This window comes from Grammomys surdaster, unplaced genomic scaffold, assembly GCF_004785775.1.
Source record: "Grammomys surdaster isolate TR1022 unplaced genomic scaffold, NIH_TR_1.0 125925, whole genome shotgun sequence".
Lineage (NCBI taxonomy): Eukaryota > Metazoa > Chordata > Mammalia > Rodentia > Muridae > Grammomys > Grammomys surdaster.
This window is the reverse complement of record NW_021620749.1, coordinates 2,037,940-2,057,875: the sequence shown is the minus strand read 5'-3', so window position 1 is coordinate 2,057,875 and position 19,936 is coordinate 2,037,940.

Genomic DNA, 19,936 nt, shown 5'->3' with positions numbered 1-19,936 from the left:
CAAGACGGCACCTGTAACATGAGACAACTGCAGAGCTGGCTGGAGATGGCACAGCCCAGGATGGCCCCAAGGGTCCAGAGAAAGCAAACCATGATAGCACCTGACTCTGAAGCCCCAAAGCCTGCCCCTGTGATACACTTCCTTCAGTAAGACTCCTCCTCCTAACCTAAGCTAACGTCATCCTCAGATGGGGACTAAGTATTCAAACCATCTGAGTCTATGGAGGAAATTCTTATTCAAACCACCAAGGTGCTAAATTGGGCAATCATGACTAGTGCTGAAGTAATCAGTTTTATTTGTGTGTAGGAACATTAATGTAAATAGAATACATGCACACATCTACATATGTGCACACATCCACATATGTCCTCATAAATCACCAGGTAACTATATGTTGTGGTGGTTTTTCTTTTCAATAAGAATTTACGGTAACAAAATTTAAACAGCCAAGAAAAGTGCTAAATGAAACATAAAAACACTACCCAGTTGCTGCTTTCTAGAGTAGAGGAGGTGATTGTATATATTGTCTTAGTTACTTTTCTATTGCTGTGAAGAGATATCATAACCAAGGCAGTATATAAAAGAAAGCATTTAACTGGAGGCTATGGAGGTTTGAGCTATAATATAATGCCCCTCCCACATTGGCTCATGAGGAGTGGCATTATTTGAAAGGCTTAGGAGGTGTGGCCTTGTTGAAGTGGGTGTGGCCTTGTTGGAGTGGGTGTGGCTTTGTTGGAGGAGCTGTGTCAGTGGGAATGGGCTTCGAGGTTTAGAAGTTCAAGCCAGACCCAATCAGTGGCTCACTCTCTCTGCTTCAGCTGCTTCTCCAGCACCATATCTGCCAGCACGCTGCCATGCTTCCTGCCGTGTCGATACTTGGCTAAACCTCTGAACTGTCAGCCAGCCCCCATGAAACGTTTTCTAAGATTTGCCATGGTCATGGTGTTTCATCGCAGCCATAGTAACCCTAATGAAGACAGGGGCTTACTTAAGTTTCAAAGGATTCGTTCATAGCAAGCATGGCTGAGAAATTGGCAGCAGGCAGCAAGCAGACAGGCAGGCACGGTGCTGGAGCAGTAGCGGAGAATTTACCTCTGATCCACAGTTGAAGCCAGAGAGGACTCGGTATGGTGTGGCTTTTGAAACCTCAAAGCCCGCCCCCAGCAACACACTTCCTCCCACAGGGCTATACCTCTTTTTTTCTCTCTCTCTCTTTCTTTTATTGGACATTTTCTTTACATTTCAAATGTTATCCCCTTTCCAGGTCTCCCCTCCAGACCTCCCTATCCCATCCCCCACTTCCCCTGCCTCTATGAGGGTACCCACCCACTCTCGCCTTCCCACCCTGGCATTCCCCTACACTGGGACAACGAATCCCCTCAGGCTCAAGGGCCACTCCTCCCACTTATGTCCAACAAGGCCATCCTCTGCCACATATGCAGCCGGAGCAATGGGTCCCTCCATGTGTACTCTTTGGTTGGTGGTCCAGTCCTGAGGAGCTTGGGAGGGGGGTTCTGACAGGTTAACACTGTTGCTCCCCATGGGGCTGAAAAGCCCCTCAGCTCCTTCAGTCCCTTCTCCAACTCCTCCATTAGGACCCCGAGCTCAGTCCAATGGTTGGCTTCAAGCATCCACCTCTGCATATACCTCTTAATCCTTCCTAAATAGTTGTACCTACTGGGAACCAAGAATTCAAATATATGAGCCTATGGAACCATTCTCATACAAACCACCACAAATATACTCAAAAGTATGGAATCCTATAGCATGCTTGCCCAGACTAAGAAGACAGTGTACATTGTTATACATCCACTAGTTAGTGTATACCATGTGTATGTTTCACAAGTTGCACAGGATTTTATCCCTAACAACAGAGTGTAGGAGTGAATGTTTCAGCCAGGCTCTGGGGTTCATGCCTATAATCCCAGGCCTTTTGAGGCTGAGGCAGGAAAAGGAAAAGTTTGAGGGTAGCCTGGGCTACCCAGTAAGATGTTACATAGCACTTTTCCTGCAAAAGCAACGCTCTGAGTTCCATTCTCAGCACTGAAAAGTAAGTTTCCTTATGCCAGTGCCAATCAGACGGGTGAAAGCATAGCTCAGAGAAGACGGATCCTATTTCTGGTGAGAACAGCATAGAATGGAGCTGAAAAGATGGCTCAGAGCACTGGTTGCTCTTGCAAAGGACTCAGGTTCAATTCCCAGCATCCACATGGTGACTTGCAACTGTAGGAAGCCACTACTGCCGTAGTGCCAGCGGCGAGACCAATCGCCATTACAAGATGGCGCTGACATCCGCTGCCCATCCCGATAAACAAGCTGTTGCGCATGTGCGGGAAGTGAGCGTGCGCCAAGTCACAGCCCATCCCGGGGCGTTTTTTGCGGGTAACGAGTAAGCAGTCAATCAGAAATGAACACGCCGCTCCAAGGGTATATAAGCAGTGCCTTTTCGGGCCCAGGGCCTTTTATTAACAATAAACGTTTGCTCCGGAAGGATCCTGGTGTCCGCCTGTGTCTTGCTGGCGAGACAATTACACACGGGTCACATGCAACCATCTGTAACTCCAGTTCCAGGGAATCTGACGCCTTCTTCTGGCTGCAGGCACTGAGCACACAGTGGTGCACAGACATACATGCAGGCAAACACTCATACATGTAAAAATAAGTTCATCTTTAAAAACAAAAAGATTAGGTCAGAACACCTTCCGTTCTTTAGGTACTATCATGTCTGTCTGCTCACAGGGGCCCTAACTTAGTGTGATGCTTTGTATATGCTCAGCCCAGGAAGTGGCACTATTAGAGGGTGTGGCCCTGTTGCAGTGGGTGTGGTCCTGTTGGAGTAGGTGTGTCACTGTGGGCATGGACTTTAAGACCCTCATCCTAGCTGCCTGGAAAGTCAGTCTTCTCCTAGACGTAGAACTCTCAGCTCCTCCTGCACCATGCCTGCCTGGATGCTGCCATGTTCCTGTCTTGATGATAATGGACTGAACCTCTGAACCTGTAAGCCAGCCCCAACTAAATGTGTCCTTATTATAAGAGTTGTCTTGGTCATGGTGTCTGTTCACAGCAGTAAAACCCTAACTAAGACACTGGGTTTCTGGGGCTCCTTGGCCAACGAGCCTGGCTGACTCAGTGAGTCCAGATCCCAGTGAGTAAGACATTCAACATCAACCTCTGGCCTTGAGAAGCCTGCACACACATGTACATGTGCATACACAAGCACAAATAATTAAAAGATGTTAATTAATGGTATCTGTTCACAGCAGTAAAATCCTAAGACACTTAGCCTTTGTCTTTTCTCTATACTCTCTAGTCTGTTATTTTTTTCTTCTTGAACTGTGTGGTTCTCTTCCTAAGGAAGTTCGCCCAGATGCTCTAACAAAAAGACCCAACAGTGACTCAGCGTTTTAGGTGAAATGAAAGGCTGCCAACTCACCAATCACAGATGCCCAGCAGACGGACTGACTCCACCAGTCACTCACAGTCAACTGTTAACATTTAGGGTAGAGCCATAGCTTGGCGTATCTCCAAAATTCACATGTTGGATATTAGGTCCTCCACACAACCATACTGATAAATGAGACCTCCAGGCGGGAAGTCAGTGGATCAACAGAATTCTGTCCTCAAGAGGGGACCAATCAGCTCATATGTAAACGGTTCCATGGTCACTGGGGAGTAGCATTGTAATACAAATGGCAATTGGTGACATGCTCACCCTCCCTTTCTGATGCCTGTAGGTGATGACAGGCTGCCTGCTTCATGGTCATGGATTTCCCAGCCCTTAGAACTGTGAAGCAAGTAACCCTTTACCCTCCATGAATTACCCAATTGGAGTGCTTAGTTACAGTAAGACAGTGAATGTAGACAGGTGTCCAGGTTCCCGCACCCTGCTTCTTTACCGTGTCCTAAAAGAGACCACTGTCTCCTGCAGTGTCCACGCTGCTTAACGCCTCCATGTCCTATCTGTGACTGGGAGAAGGCACACCTATCTTTTTTAACACCCCGGCCTGGGATGACCCACACCACACTATCCATTGGGATTTACTCATATGACCACAGCAAATCCTGAGAAGGCTGAGACAAGCAACAGAGTGCCAGGCATGAGCAGCAACCTTTCTTACCTCACAGTTTCCACAGGCTGTGATGTGGCAAGGTTTAGCCTCATCCTTCAGACAGTTGCAATCGAGGCATTGGCTTGGGTTCCAGTCACAGCTTCAGGCCCAGTGCTAATCCTATGTCCCTATTTCCTCCACCTGTACAGCAATTACACCAAGGTCTTCAACCCCTGAAAGTCATCTATGAGGCATCAATTCCCCCGACTCCAGTTAGTGCTGACATTCTGACCTCCTTCCACGAACCACAAGTGTTCTTCATGGCATCTAGGATGGAGAATTCTTACCAAGGGTTTCAGTATACATTGCCCGGACCCTCCAGCAAAGTCGCTGTACATACCAGCTGTAACCCTACAAGACATAGTCCCTAAATAACAACGTGTGTATGTACATTGACCCTGTGATCTGTGGAGGTTGTTCTGTTACCAGACATGAAAATCATGCCACCTATCTCCTTGTACAGTCTCCACCAAAGCCTTCTTATTGACAGTTCTCTTGCTGTGAAGAGACACCACGACCAAGGCAACTCTTATGAAAGATTTTATTGGGGCATGCTTACAGTTTTAGAGGCTTGGTCCATTATCTTCATGCCATGGAATATGGCAGCATACATGGCAGGCCCTGGAGAAGTAGGTGAGAGCTACTTCCTGGTCCACAGGCAGAGCTAGAGATCTGAGCCTGACATGGGCCTCAAAGCCAACTCATGATGGCACACTTTCTCCCACAGGGCCACACCTCCTAATCCTTCTAATGCCACCAAAGAGTTCCACTCCCTGGTGACCAAGCATTCAACTATATGAGCCTATGGGGTGGGGTGGGGTGGGGTGGGGGAGTTGCGCAGCTTTCTTATTCAAACCATCCCAGAAGCCCTTGGAGGACTAGTGCTCTGTTGATGGGTGGTAGTGTTTTGAAAAGAATCTTCTGGGATCTCCGCAGTGACCTTAAAGTGTAACCAGGTTACAACAGATGCCGGACAATTGCACAGGCAGAGTAGAGTCCTGAAGGTCCCACAAGGCTCAGAATGGTCAGTGTAGCTCAGGCTCGACTGGAAGTTGCTGCATTAACTTCCTCTTTGCTCTGTACTCCTGCAGCCCAGGATTCCCTTTTCTTCTGGAAATATGAGCTCGGGGCTGCTCAGGTCACATCCACCTTCAGCAACCTCTTCCCTTCCCACCCTCATTGCTGATATCGAAAATCCCACAGCTACAAGAAAATGACAAATACTCATGAGACTGTCTGCCTATGATTCTGAATTCCTCCTTCCCCAGGAGAAATGTACCTAAGCAATTGGAGGGTACAGGTACTCCATCTCCATGACAGACATCTTTACCCCTCCCTCTGGCTTCAAGCACATACTATGGGCTACCCATCATCACTTGGCAGGGGAGCTCTCCCGTCTCTGAACCTTCAAGAGGACGCTTTCACTTTGCCCCACAGGCTAGTGCTCTCCTCTAAGCTCCTGCCATCCTTCTGTGGCATTCATATGGCCGCCCCCCCCCCCCCCCAGTAAAACTCTTAGCCAAAAGGACCCTGTGCCTCAGTGTTCCCTTGAGCCCCTAGTTTGAGCTCATCATTCACAATTTCTCAAACTGGCACAAGAGGTCAGTTTTTCATTTTTCTTCAGCCTTCAACCTACCTTCCTCTTTACGGTTCATCATCTGGCTTTTAACTTAAATATGATTCACATGATCCCTTACTTGGTGGCTTTACTTAGATGCCATTATGGATACTAATTAGCCTAATTTCAATATTACTGTGTCTCAGGAAATAACGGAAGCCTAGAATAGAGAAGAAAAGAGATGCAGCATCGCCAAAACGTGCATGCGGTAAGTTCATCATCTTGCCTAAACACTTTGGTGATGCCCCAAATCAATTACAATATTAACATCCAAACACAGTTAATTTAAAAAACTGGGCAGGGCTAAAGAGATGGCTCAACAGTCTCTCTTGAGAGGCCACTGTTCTTGCTGAGAATCCAAGGTTGACTCCATCCCCTTCCGGAGGCTCACAACTGCCCCAAAGTCCAGATCCAAGAGATCCAACGCCCTCTTCTGGCCTTCACCGGCACTGCATTCATGTGCATGCACATTCCAACATGCATACATAATTTAAAAATTGTAAAATGAGTCTTAAAAATAAAAAAAAAAACTAGAGCAGGACATGATATTGTACATCCTTGATCCCAGCCCTCAGGGGACAGAGGTGAGTTCCAGGCCAGGTAGGACTACAAAAGTGACATCCTGTCTCAAAACAAACAAAAACAAACACATAACAATAAAACTAAAACAGTGACTTAGGAAAACTGAGGCAGGAGGACAAATGGGACAGCCTGGTCAATTTAGGAAGACTCTATTTCATTAAAAGCCTGAGGTAACAGGAGAGGACCTTAAGAAGTAGAGTGTTTGACTAGAACACACAGAGACCTGGATTCGATGCCTAGCACCACACCAACAAACAGACACTGATTACAGACACCACCTAAGTTATAATGCTAAACAGAAAAGTTAAAAAGTCCTGCTAACCATTAACATGAAACCCAGAGGCTTGAGGGGAACATGTGTTCTTGGGGAAAAGGTGCCCAGAGACTTGGTCACTGCAAGATTATCCTTCAGTCTGTAAGAGCCACGGTCACTCTGAGATACAACACAAGTACCAGTAAAGTGGGGAGTGGAAGTCCCTCTACACATCCACCTTTCCTAGATGCCACGAGGTGCAAGTAAGTCCACCACCCCAAACGCCGAAGGAGAGGAGAGGCGGCTCATGAGGGTGTGGAGCTTACAGAGGCCACAGAAGGTCCACCTCAGCTACAGGATTGCAGCCTGGAAGTGGAGGCGCATGCCATTAAATCTTCAGCACTCAGAAGGCAGAAACAGGCAGATCTCTGTGAGTTTAAGGCCAGCCTGGTCTACAAAGCAAGTTTCAGGACAGCCAGGGCTACACAGAGAAACAGTTTCAAAAAAAAAAAAAGTTTCAGTGGAAGCTAGCTGCCGGCTGCCACCTCAGTGTACTGTAGATATTTTTCTTAGCAGTCAGAAGTTGCTAAGCTAGCCGGGCGGTGGTGGTGCATGCCTTTAATCCCAGCACTTGGGAGGCAGAGGCAGGTGGATTTCTGAGTTCGAGGCCAGCCTGGTCTACAGAGTGAGTTCCAGGACGGCCAGGGCTCCACAGAGAAACCCTGTCTCAAAAAAACAAAACAAAAAACAAAACAAACAAAAAAAGAAGTTGCTAAGCTGAAGACTGACTTTGTATTTTAATGTAAAGGGTTATTGCATGATTGGTTTTTAAAATTTGCTTAATAGTATCCTTGACATACAGAAGCTTTTAATTGTGTCAGGCTTATTAATATTTCAGTTTACCCTCTTATTTTGTTATGTGTTGTCATAATTTGCAGCACGGCACGAGAGAGCTTTCCCATCCTAGATTGGCTCCCTCATCCTTGCTGCCTCCTGAGACGATCCCGTTATTAAGCCGTGTGTCCCATTTCCTAGAATGCTTTCTTCACCAGGGTAATTTGTTTATATAAACTATGTTGTTGCTGACTGCCTTAAAAGCTATTTGTTCACAATTTTGCTAATCAGTGACTTTTTAAGGGAAAGAAGTGAAACTTCAGCACGTTATTTCACCCTTCCGTGTGCACCTTGTAGCACGGCCGAAAGATAAGAAATAAAATTTCACAGGAGGTTGCTTTTAGGTGCCACATCAGCACCGGTCCTGTGTACCCAGTCCACTGCATCCCAGCTCTAACCCACACCACCCTCTTCCTTCAGCTCACAGTCAGGGCAATCCACACGAAGCACAGCGCTGTATAAAGCTGGAGCTGCTGGAGATATTACCCTGGACACCATAACCAACACTGTAATGGTCTCTGTGTTTTATTTCCATATTTGTGATCATGGCATCTTACACTAGTGTTCGTCACATGACAAGCATTGAGCCTTTCAAACCTGGCCACCTAAGGTTCTAGTAACCTATGCCTCTTCATGCAGGCAACTTCTCTGGAACCTGCCACAATGGTGCTTGGCTCAAGCCTAGCACTGACACCCATTCACACGTGCAATGGACCTCTGAGTCAATATGATGTATACAAAACGGAATCCAACTGATTCCTCCACAGCCTCTAGTCACATGAGCCTTGTCTTGTCTAAGATCACACATTATTAAGCCTCTGCAGCCTACGTTTCAGAACAGTTTCTTCACCACCAGCACAGTTTGTACAAAGTGTTGCTGCTGACTGGCTTGAAAACTATGTGTTCACAATTTTGCAGACCAGTGACTTTTTTAAGGGAAAGAAGTATTTTGCCCAAGTTGTGAGCCAGCTCCCAAGGACTTGTAGCTTCATCCTGGAAGGAGACAAGAGAACTGAGAAGCCTCTATCTGAGCCAACCCCTCCAAGGTGGCCTCACTTCCTCCATTTCCCTGATACCTGTCTCTGTGGGCATGGGTCTGCTCTCAGCTGCCATCACTAAGTGCTGTGCTTTTGAAAATCAAAGCCCCAAAATGACTGAATGACTGGTTACACTCTCTCTCTCTCTCTCTCTCTCTCTCTGTGTGTGTGTGTGTGTCTGTCTATCTCCATTTCTCTCTCTCTCCCTCCCCTCTCCCACTTTCCCTGAGACACCAAAAGCATACCCATCAATATGACCAAATATATTGATTTCTGAATGCTACCCCACCGTGCCTGTATGAAAGGATGGTGGACTTGCACCAGGGAGATTCAGACTAGGGAACAAGCTTAACTAAAGAAAGCACTGGTTTGGGTGCGAATGACTCAAGTAGCTCTAGGGTACACTAAAAGCTTATTCTTTTAATTATAATATAGACTCATAATAACATGTAAATCTATAGCTAAAATAAGATATGGTTAGACTAGAAAGCCTTCATTTCTTTGACCTAACATCTGGGTTCTGTTTCCTTCTATCCCATCATGCCACCTGTCCTAGGACACTGGTTCCCACCTGGTGGTGTAGGAAGGAGAAAACTATACCTTGCATACTCTGTAGGAGGGAACCATACATCTCACGCTCTGTAGGAAAGAACTATACCTTCTGTATTCTGTAGGAGAGAACTATGCATCTCACACTCTGTAGGGGGGAACTATACATTCCACACTCTGTACAACACCTCCCTTCCCACAGCCTGCACTGTGCCTATTCGAGGGATGCCAAAAAGGGGAAGCCTTAAGCAACACAGAACTGAGGTTTTAGTTATAGTGAAAGATGGAACAATGGACATTAAAGGACAACTAGCAATTTGTGACACTCTCATGGAGTAGAAGAGGTACTTCACTTTAAATTCTACCTACTCCCTGATGCCCAGGTGTCAGCCATCTCTGCAGTTATCAGACTACCCAGTGATGCCTTCCTCTCCAAACCACTCAGTGACAAGTACTCTAACCTCCCCAAACTGACCCCTGAATCTCTTATCTATCCCAATGTGGCTGAATCTGCTTCTGCTTCAAGACCAACAGGGCAGGCAGACCTGTCATTACACATAATGAGACCAGCTCATATAAGAGTTATTTGTAGCCGGGCAGTGGTGCCACATGCCTTTAATCCCAGCACTTGGGAGGCAGAGACAGGTGGATTTCTGAGTTTGCGGCCAGCCTGGTCTACAGAGTGAGTTCCAGGACAGCCAGGGCTATACAGAGAAACCCTGTCTCGAAAAACCAAAAGAAAAAAAAAAGGTATTTGTATTGAGTTTTATGGCGAACTGCATCTTCCAAACACTTCCTCACTTGCAGACCCCCCTCCTGTATCTTTCCTTTCACCTACCAAATCCTTCTCATGCTAGAGGTCTTGGAAGACATCCGAGTCCTGACATCTACTGCCACTGCCTCGGAGCCTTGAACAGACTCCACTTTTGTGGAATTAGGAACCTGGTGGGCCTAATGTAAACAGCAGGAACAGAATCCAAGAGTTCCGCGTGTCCCTGTGAACCTGAGGCTGCACGGGAATCATTTCTCTTCAGGCCTAGCCTTCTTCTACCAAATCCAAACAAAGTCAGTTATGGTCATGTGGGTCCCAGAAGGCAGAGCACAGCCTGCCTGGACCCCTGTGGGGCCTCAGGGAACCTATCAATAATTTTCCCCACATTTTTTCCAAGGAAATACCACGAAAACACAAAGCTCTCTGACCTCTCCTCTCAGTGTGTGGCGGGTACCTGAGTTTGCAGCTGGCTTTTCATCAAGACTATATACAGTATCTGCTGGAACCAAGCTCCCTGCTCCCCAGGGGAACTTCATGACCTCCTTCCAAAGATGGACACTGGAGAGAGAGGGGAGAGAGAGAGAGAGAGAGAGAGAGAGAGAGAGAGAGAGAGAGAGAGACTGAGACTCCAGCTCATGGCAGCCATGCTGTGAAGAAAATCTGCCTGGGTGGGCCTAGGACTAATGTCCCTGGTTGACAGCCCTGGGGAGCCTTTGTACTCTTGGGAGGTCTTGGTGCCTGGGATACAAAGTGAGACAAGCCAGAACATTGCTTTTGTGGGGAGAGAGTGGAGGCTGGACTCAAAAAACCCCAGGGCTCAGGGTCACAGTCATTTCTGGGGAGGAGATGCAGGAGCCTGGCAGTGAGGCAGGCAGGGGGCTTAGCCATAAACACTAGAGTGAAGCCTTCTTGCTGTGGCCACAACAGTCACATTTGGTGGAGAAAGGGAGGGCCAGTGCTGCTGTGACTGGGAAGAAAGACCTTAAAGGGACCACACAGCAATCCATCCGGGACACAGAGCCTGAGAGCCTTCTGTGATCCCTCTATCAGGAGAAACTGAGGCCACAACCCCTCATGCCCCCACAGAACAATGATGCTCAGAGAGCAAAGTCTTCTGCTTGCCACGGCTGCTAACAGAGTATGCTTCTTCCAGGAAAAGATTACTCTCCTATCTGCAGTAACAACTATCTGGGGCCTCATAAAAACTATGAGAAAAAGCCAGGGTGGGGACAGGTGGAGGGTAGGAGCAGGTGGAGGGGTGGGGACAACTTTCTATTTTTTGAAAGTCAACATTCTTTAATCTCTCTCTCTCTCTCTCTCTCTCTCTCTCTGTCTTTTCTCTCTCTTCTCTCTTCTCTCTCTGCCTCTCTCTCTGCTTCTCTCTCTCTGTCTTCCTTTCTTTCTAGGAATGTTCGTGCCATGTATGTATGAAAAGGTCAAAGAGTAACTTTCCAGGCTCTGTTCTCTTTCCCTACCACATGAGTTCCTGGGATCAAACTCAGCCAGTCAACTTTTGCAGCAAGCACCCTTAACCCCTGAGCCATCTCATTAAAAAAAAAAAAAAAGCCCTCAGACTAAAGGTCTGCTACATATAGGTGCCTGTGCTGTGTTTTTAATTGCTTATGGATAGTTGTGGAAGAATCTAGTATTAATACAGTCGGATATTTAGGGAAGATAGATTATAGACCCAGGTTAGCCAAGCCCCTCCCCCCCCCAAAAAAACCAACCCCTTTGTTGAGCAATGCTGCCGCCTTGTGGCCTATCTTCACTCCTAATTTCAGTAGGTGAGGGAGGGCTGCCTAGTGGCCGACAGTAACACACAGCTTGCTCAACTGTTTTGCACATTCTAATGCTCTTGGGTGCCCGGAGGGAACATTTATATGAAATAATCATTTCTAAGTGGGCAAGAGTTTGATTTAAGAACACTGTCATCAAATATTCACCAGAGTTCACAGTAGCGCCTAAGAAAACGCAGGTTGCTGACGCGCCGACAGCTTCACTCCCTAACAGCACTCACAGCAGCCCCCGCAGCCGGAGCGTGGCAATAGCCAGGGGACTTCAAGTGTAAATTCCTTCCAGCCTGCAAAACCCACCTGATGGATTTGTTCTGCAGTAACAAGAGACAGCTCCTCAGAGCATTTTCAGGAATTCTAAAAACTGTATGCAGAAGCTGATACATAACTCAGTTTAGGACGTGTCATTTTTGGCCTGAATCCTCACCTTCACCAAATACCACCCAAACCAATGGCAATGAATCTCCTATAGATGCCACATGTGGGGCTCGGGGGTCTAGTCTCTAGCTGCATACCTGAGGTCTTTGCACAGGTAGCAACCGTCACCCTGTGACTTTCTCAGCCCCTCTTCTGATGTACAGTTTGAATCTTCAGTTTATGGAGATCTACACATGATACACATTAAAGTGTCCTAAGAATCAGTTGAATAGCCCCGTGGCCGTGGAAGGCCTGTCAGGCATGCCCATGATCCAGATATCCCTCACTCATCGATTTGACAGAAGGTAGCTACATTCTTTGCCAAAACACAACAAGAATGGTCTTAAGCTCCATTGTTAATATTGTTCCACTCTGAAAACACTTGAACTGGGCCTCCATAGTCCACATAGCTCTCAGTACAGCCATCTTCCAAGGTCTAACTAGTATGGACCATTAATCCTTACTTACAGCATTCAACTGCTTTCCCAATCCAACATTCCAAAGTCCACATTCCTCCAAAGAGCACCATGGTCAGGCCCATCACAGCAATACCCAACTCCTGGTACCAACTTGTATCCTAGCAACGGCTCTATTCCTGTGAATAGACATGATGACCAAGGAAACTTACAGAAGGAAGAGTTTATTTGGTTTCAGAAGGTTAGTCCATGACCATCATGGCTGGAAGCTTGGCAGCATACAGGTGGCCAGGTGCTGGAGAAATAGCTGACTGTTTACACTGTATCTGTCAGTGAAGGTACAAAGGTACCTTTCTGTCTTGAGGTAGAAAGGAACAGACCAGGCATGTCGCAGGCTTTTAAAACCTCTAAGCCCACCCCCAGTGATGCCTGTATATGCACACACCCACACAAACGTGCATATACCACAAGCACAAAAACCTTTTTTAAAAAAAATTCAAAATGATTATGCCTGAATACACACCCAAAATGAGAACCAAAACATACGCACGGAAGAAGGGATTAGAGTGGTTCTTTACAATTCCCATTAGGTGTGTTATGAATACACTGTGTCAGGAACTGTAAATGTGTTTGAGTTTTTCCACAATGCCAAAATTTATTGAATAAATGAGACTTTTAAAATTGAATTGTGTTTCATCTGAGATGTTTAGAACAAACAAGTGTGGAGGTGTTATGTGCAGGTTATTACAGGATGTATTTGTGAGTCAAAGTTGACAAGTTAGCTTTAGCTAGCAGCCTTAGAGTTACCACAGAAGAAGGAAGTTTGGCAGAAGAACTGCCTCCATCAGTTTGGCCTGTGGCCATGCCTGTGAAGCATTCTCTTAACTGCTACTTGATGTAGGAAGGCCCAGCCCACTATGGGCTGTGCCATCTCTAGGCAGGTAGGCCTGGGCTGGACAAGAAGGGCTGGTCCCTGGCTGAGCAAGCCAGGGGTTGAGGCCAGAAGTATCATTCCTCCATGGCCTCTGCTTCAAACTCACACCTTGAGCTCCTACCTTGGTGTCCTCCTGTGATGGACTGGAAGTGCAAGCCAAGTAAATCATTTCTTCTCCCCACTTGTTTTTGATCATGGTGTTTATCATGGCAACAGAACCCAAACTAACACGGAAACGCATACAGTTCAGCAGTTTCAATTACTTCAATGATACTGAATTGCCAGATATCGACCTACCCCAGTAAGTTTGCTGAGGTGAATGCAGGTTCTATTATTCCTCATAGCATCAGTCAAAACAGTATGTAAAACTCATAAATATATCTATATGCATGTATGTGATTTATAGGATGAGCATCAGCTAGAGAAGCTGTAGCAGGGTTTAAAACATTTTAGAAGTGGGCTGAGAGTCTGTATTGGTAAGATGATCCAAACCAGTGCTGGGAAGGAGCTGCTGCAGGAGCTGCAGGGCCAGCTGTGAGGTAAAAAGCCAAGCGTGGGTCTGAGAAAAAGATAGGTCCAGGTCTAAACAGGCAAACTGGACATCCAGGAAGTCAGGCATCCTACAGCTGAGGTCAGATTTGAGGTGAAGCTCCAAGGAGAGTCAGGAGTTTCCTGTCTGTCTATCCCTGACACATGCTGGGTGTCTTAGTTAGGGTTTTACTGCTGTGAACAGACATCATGACCAAGGCAACTCGTAAGAACAACATTTCATTGTGGCTGGCTTACAGGTTCTGAGGTTCAGTCCATTATCATCAAAGCAGGAACATGGCAGCATCCAGGCAGGCATGATGCAGGAGAAGCTGAGAGTTCTGTTATCTTCATCTGAAGACTGCTAGCAGAATACTGACTTCCAGGCAGATAGGATGAGGGTCTTTTTTTTTTCCCCCTTAGATATGTATTTATTATGAGTACACTATAGTTGTCTTCAGGTACCAGAAGAGGGCATCAGATCTCCTTACAGATGGTTATGAGCCACCATGTGTTTGCTGGGAATTGAACTCAGGGCCTCTGGTCAGTGCTCTTAACCGCTGAGCCATCTCTCCAGCTCCAGGATGAGGGTCTTAAAGCGCATGCCCACAGTGACACACCTACTTCAACGAAGCCACACCTCCTAATAGTGCCACTCCCTAAGCCAAGCATATTCAACCATGACACTGGGTGTCAGGTTGGTGAGGTTGTGCCATCCTAGTGTTATATGTCCATCTTTGTATGGGGTCCAGTGGAGGGAGTTACACTCTTTTTTTCTCTATGGCATGTCTAATAAGTTCTGATTTTCTTGATATGATTTTATACACCCCACATGCCTTGACAGTCTCATCTCCCCCGATACACCCTTTTCTATTCCCAGGGATAAATCATTTATCAGTCCAGGATGCATAAGTGGTGCCTGGAGGTGCTGCAGTTTGTAGGTCATCCATCCAGGGACTACAGTCATCATCCTCCCTAAAAAATGGGGTCTCCCGGGTCAAGGCATAGCCTCAAATACACCATTCTATACAGTCTAGACTCAGAGTAGGGGCTTGATCTCAGTAGGCCCCCGCTACTGAGACCTATTGAGGGCAGGGTCAACAAAAAGACCTTAAAAGTAAAGGCTGGAGACGGCCCTTCTCTGTACCTGGGAGAACTGGGCTTTTGGGAATGCAGGAGGAGAGCACAGCAACATCAAAGAGAAGCATCAGGGCAAGCCAGTGGAGGTTTCTAGAGTGGGAGAAGAGAATGTGTTGGCTGATACACTACAGAATCCTGTGGAGAGAGATGGAATCTCTCATGCCCTCGGAGCATTCATATGTATCTTTTTTTTTTGGGGGGGGGGTTCTCGAGACAGGGTTTCTCTGTGTAGTACTGGCTGTCCTGGAACTCACTCTGTAGACCAGGCTGTCGGCGAACTCAGAAATCTGCCTGCCTCTGCCTCCCAAGTGCTGGGATTAAAGGTATGCGCCACCACCGCCCGGCAGATGTACCTTATTTTATCTCCATGGAAAGACTTCCATTTGAGCTGTTTTGGTATCAGACACTTTCTGTATCAGTTTCACTGTTATCAAGATAGATGAATGAACAGTCTCACATGTCACTACAAAGAGCTTGGACAGACATGTGGCTTATACCCAGCCACCACTGGAGAACATGCATCAAAATTCCTGAGTGTTCTCCAGACCTGGACAACATCTGGCAGTTGCATGGCCACATAATCAGCAGGTTGTTTGTCGATAATGTTAAAGCCCCACATTTGACAACATGGAGACATTCCACTTCGGAGCACTTGCTAAGCTAGCCCACTGTGATAGAACTTAGCACCCAGCCATGCCCAGCCTATAAGAGGACACAGAGGTGTGCCATGCTTCACCTGGACCATGGTCCTGCCAGAACTAGCTCAGGCATAGTACCTGGTGTTGGTGCAAGGTAAACGGAATGAGCTAGATGCCTGCTCAGGACTTCACCCAGGCTCATGTCTCCTGACCACAGAAGTACTCTGGAACCTAAAGTAGAGATCCAACCTCTGCTAGGCCAGTCCAGAAACCAGCCTGGCTGCCAGCCCACCAGAAACAGTTCTTCCTGACTATGTAGGCCCACAATGTGGTCAAATGTATCAGGCAGATCTAGTAATTGAAGCCACTGGATTCTATCTTGCTATGGTGGGTAGATACTACATAATTGAGCCCGCCTCAATGGCACTACAGAAACTTCTGACAAGGCCTCTACCGACTGTCAGGCAGGCTGAGCTCCCCAAAAGCCATTTTATCACTAGCATGTAATTCTTTTGCCAGCTCTCTGACTTTGAGCTTTTCTTACTCTTCCAGAACATCTGCCAAGAGTGTCAGCCTGACCTGACCTGCTTCTGAACCAGGGACTGGAGATTTCCTTTCCAGAATGACTTTTCCAGGATGGCTTGAGGCTGGAACTTTGAATCAGCTTGGCAGAGCCTCCTACCACAGGCTAGAAGTTAGCACAGCAGAAAACCAATTCTGGAAACCTCTGAATTCAGGCAAGACCATATGTCTGGAGAGTCAAATACATAGGAATACCATAGAATACACAGGATCTGTGACAGAACACAGAAGGTTTACTGGCATTATTTGTCCTTTGCTCAATTAATCAAGGCTGTCACCTACCCCTAGTGGTGAAAGTCAGTGGTTCTCACAAGTAACTATGCCAGGCTGCTGCAACCAACCTTTTCTTCTGCCCTTTCACAACCTGTTGGTGGAATCAAAGCACACACTGGTCACTCCAGGCTGCCTTCAGGAAAGGCATGACTGCCATCAAAACATTCCCACTTGCATCCTCTCAGTGTCAAGGAGCACCATTTTCCTGGGTTTTCACTAAAAACAAAAGACAACTTGTGGAGAACACTGGCCAAGGCTTTAATTTGCAGTTATGATTGATTATTTAAGCAGTGCCTGAGAGGTCAATAGGTCATCAGAGAGGGTGCTACCATGTCTCACATGCAAAGCATGTGTGGTATCTACAGTTAATATGCCAAAAATAGGTTGCAACATGAAGAAAGACATAGTACCAAGGCATTCTAAAGTTAGATTAAATTGATAAGCTGCACAGAATCAGGCGAGATGGTGTGGTATGTGTGCTCCGACTCCCCCCTCTCAGGGTGTCCTGGCTTCCAGGCAGCTTGGATGAGGATCTTAAAGCCCACACCCACAGCGACACACCTACTCCAACAGGAGTAATAATACCACTAATAGTGCTACTCCCTGGGCCAAGCATATACAAACCATCACATTCTACTCCCTGGCCCCATAGGCTTCTCCAAACATGAGTCTATGGGGGCCATACCTTAAAATAGCATAATGCAAAATACTTTTAGCCCAACTTCCAAAGTCCCCATTGTCTATAGCAGTCTCAATAATGTTATAAGTCCAAAGTTAAAGGTCTCTTCTAAGATTCATCCAATCACTTAACTGTAATCCCCAAGGCAAGACAAGAAACTAGCTGGGCAAAATTCAAACTCTGCATCTCCATGTCTGATGCCAAAGCAGTCTTCAGATCTCCAACTCCTTTTCATCTTTGTTGACTGCAACGAAGTTTTCTCCTAGGCTGGTTCCACTCCCTGCTAGCAGCATTCCTCAGGAGATATCCTAAAGTTCTGGCATCTCAAACATCTTGGGGTCTCTAAGGCAACTTCAATGTTATAGCTTCTTGTTTCAATGTCTGGGATCCACACATGATCTGGGCTCCTCCAAAGGGCTGATGTCACTTCTCTAGCTCTGCCCTCTGTAGCACTCTAAGGTCAGATTGATCCACTCCACTGCTGCTGCTATTCTTGGTGGTCATCCCGTGGTACTGGCATCTACAAAACGCTGGGATCTTCCAACGACACTAGGCTTTCACCAATAGCCTCTCATAGGCTCTCTTCATGGTGCCAAGCCTCAACTCCTTTGCATGTCCCCTTCAGTCCTGGGTTGTCAACTACAACTGAGGCTGCACCTTCACCAATGGCGTTTCATGGCCTCTCACAGTCCCAAGCCTCAGCTGCTCTTCATGACCCCTTCATCCCTTCAAAACCAGTACCACTTGGGTGACTCTTACCCATTACCCATTACCCAAAGTACAACTGTGGCTATCTCTGGAACACAGCTTCTTCATGCTCACAAAAAAACACTTCCCAGAAGATTTCACCTCAGTGATGCTGGTCTCGTCTTAATCACCACTAATTTCTTCGCTCCAGCTCAATTGTCCCAGTAATCCCTTCTATTCTGGAATCTAAAGCCAGAGCCACAGGCTGAAGCTGCCGAGTTCTGCTGCTTGCTGGGGCTGGAACAAGGCCCCCTTGTTCTATTACATTATCACCAGCTTTCTGTTTTCCAACTCCTTCACTGCCTACACTTGGCAGTCATGGAACTTGTTCTGTAGACTGATCTTGAACTCAAGAGATCTGCATGCCTATCTCCTAGGATTAAAGGTATGTACCATCCATCATGTCTGAATCTAAATTTAGCTGGGTATGATCTTGCCCCAAGGGCACCACCTCCTTAGTTCAATTCAATATCCTTGAACACAGGATTCAGCTCAATTTCACTTCCTGGTGCCCCTTTAATACTCAAACTATACATCTTATATTTTTACTTTCTAAGCTTGCTATGATTATTCAAAACACTCTTCATGAGACTTACCCAGAGAACAAAGTCTATGATGGGCATTTATTTCTAAAACTTTCTTTGTCAATGCAATTAATAAAAATCTCTTTTCCTTAGCCTCAGGTAGACTCTTCAGACAGGGGCAAAAAGCAGCCACATTCTTCACCACAAAAACAGTCTCTACACCACATACTGAAGTTCTTCTCCACTGAAAGCTCTTGGGCCAGGTCTGCACAGTTCAAATCACTCACAGCAACAAAATCTTCTATATTCCTACTAGGATGGCTCGTTAAACCCCACTTAAAACATTCCATGACTCTCCAAATCCAAAGTCCGAAAATCCACATTCTTCCAAACAAAAGCATGGTCAGGTCTATCACAGCAATACCCCAATCCTTGGTACCAACTTCTGTCTTAGAATTTTACTGCTGTGAACAGACACCAGAACCAAGGCAATTCTTATGAGGACATTTAATTGGGGCTGCCTTACAGGTTCAAAGGTTTAGTCCATTATCATCAGGCAGGCATGGTGCAGGCAGAGCTGAGAGTTCTACATCTTCATCTGAAGGCTGCTAGCAGAATACTGGCTTTCCAGGGAGCTAGGATGAGGTTCTTAAAGTCCATGTACACAGTGACACACCTACTCCAACAAGGCCACACCTTCTAATAGTGCCACTCCCTGGGCTAAACATAACAAACCATCACGCTGGCAAAGTCAGCCTGAGGAGCAACTTGTCAGCAGCACTGACTGAAGAGATACATCTGTCAGCTCCACAGACTGAACAGAGGACACACCTGTCAGCTGCACTGACTGAGGAGGGGACACATCTGTCAACAGCACTGACTGAGGAGAAAACATACCTGTCAGCTGCACTGACTGAAGAGAGGACACATTTCTCTGGGTTTCACTTTGAGCAAATAAGACCTTGTTAAGTCAGCACCAATTTTTTATCTATAGAATAATCAAAATCCATAGAATCTCAAAGATGTCGAGAACCTTTCCTATTCAGGAACCAACTTTAACATATGCTGAATTTTTTTTGGACCTAACTATACTTTCCAATCTTGATACAACCTGTTGATGTCTAGAGCTTTTCAAAAATTTGTATCATCTTTGGAAGGAAAGAAGGGAAGGAGGGAGGGAGGGGCTGGAGAAAAGACTCAGCAGCTAAAGGACTGGCTACTCTTGCAGAAGACCAGGGGTCAGGCCCTGTCACTCATATATTAGCTCACAACCTTCAGTAAATCCAATCATCCCGGGTGTCCTTCTGGCCTATGTGAACACTGCACACACATAAAATAAGAATAACATTTTTTAAAAAAAAAATTTCAAAAAGAAAAAGATCAAACAATAGTTCCACATAATAGATAATGAAAATGAGTGACTTGTTAATATTTCAGTTATAGACATGTCA